The sequence below is a fragment of the Dipodomys spectabilis genome, unplaced genomic scaffold (assembly GCF_019054845.1).
Source record: "Dipodomys spectabilis isolate Male_0828 unplaced genomic scaffold, ASM1905484v1 ptg000708l, whole genome shotgun sequence".
Taxonomy (NCBI): domain Eukaryota; kingdom Metazoa; phylum Chordata; class Mammalia; order Rodentia; family Heteromyidae; genus Dipodomys; species Dipodomys spectabilis.
Genome location: NW_024871385.1, coordinates 127153 through 127845, shown reverse-complemented (window position 1 = coordinate 127845; position 693 = coordinate 127153).

Sequence of the window (693 nt, the reverse complement as noted above, 5' to 3'; positions counted from 1 at the left end):
GTTTACTTCTTTTTCTAGTGAAAGTTTGATGACTTCTCTTTTAAAAATTCCCTGCTTTATTCAAGAAGCTATGTCTCTCAAACTTCATGCAAATTATAATATGTGAACTCAATCAAAATGCAATAGATATATATTATGACATCTACCTGTATCTAGCTATAAATTCCCTATCTTTGGTCAGTAGCATTATTTGGATCATTACCAGCCTGGACTTCATAGTTCAGCTCTCCTTTCCTGGAGTTCTCTTTTGTGCGTGTGTGTGGGGGGGGGGGGGTGTAGGGCTTGAACTCTGGGCCTGGGTGTTGCCCCTCAGCTCTTCAGTGCAAGGCAAGTGCTATACCACTAGAGCCTCACAGACTTTCCTTCCATGGGATGGCTTTGAATCGCGACCCTCAGATCTTAGCCTTCTGAGAGTAGCTAGGATTACAGGCGTGAATCACTGGTTCCCGGCTGGCCCCCTCTTCGTTAGACCACTGCTGAACCTTGTTGCTACTCTGAACTCAAAAACACCTCTTGCCTTCCATTTTTGTATTTACTCTCTGACCAGAGAGTTTTTATCAATATTATGATCTTATCTGGGCATTTAGATGCATGTCCACCATAATACCAAACTATCATCAGTATGGTGACATATCAGGGAAGTTACCTGAACCTATCTCACTTTTACTAATTTCTGCAGTTAAGTACAAGGCA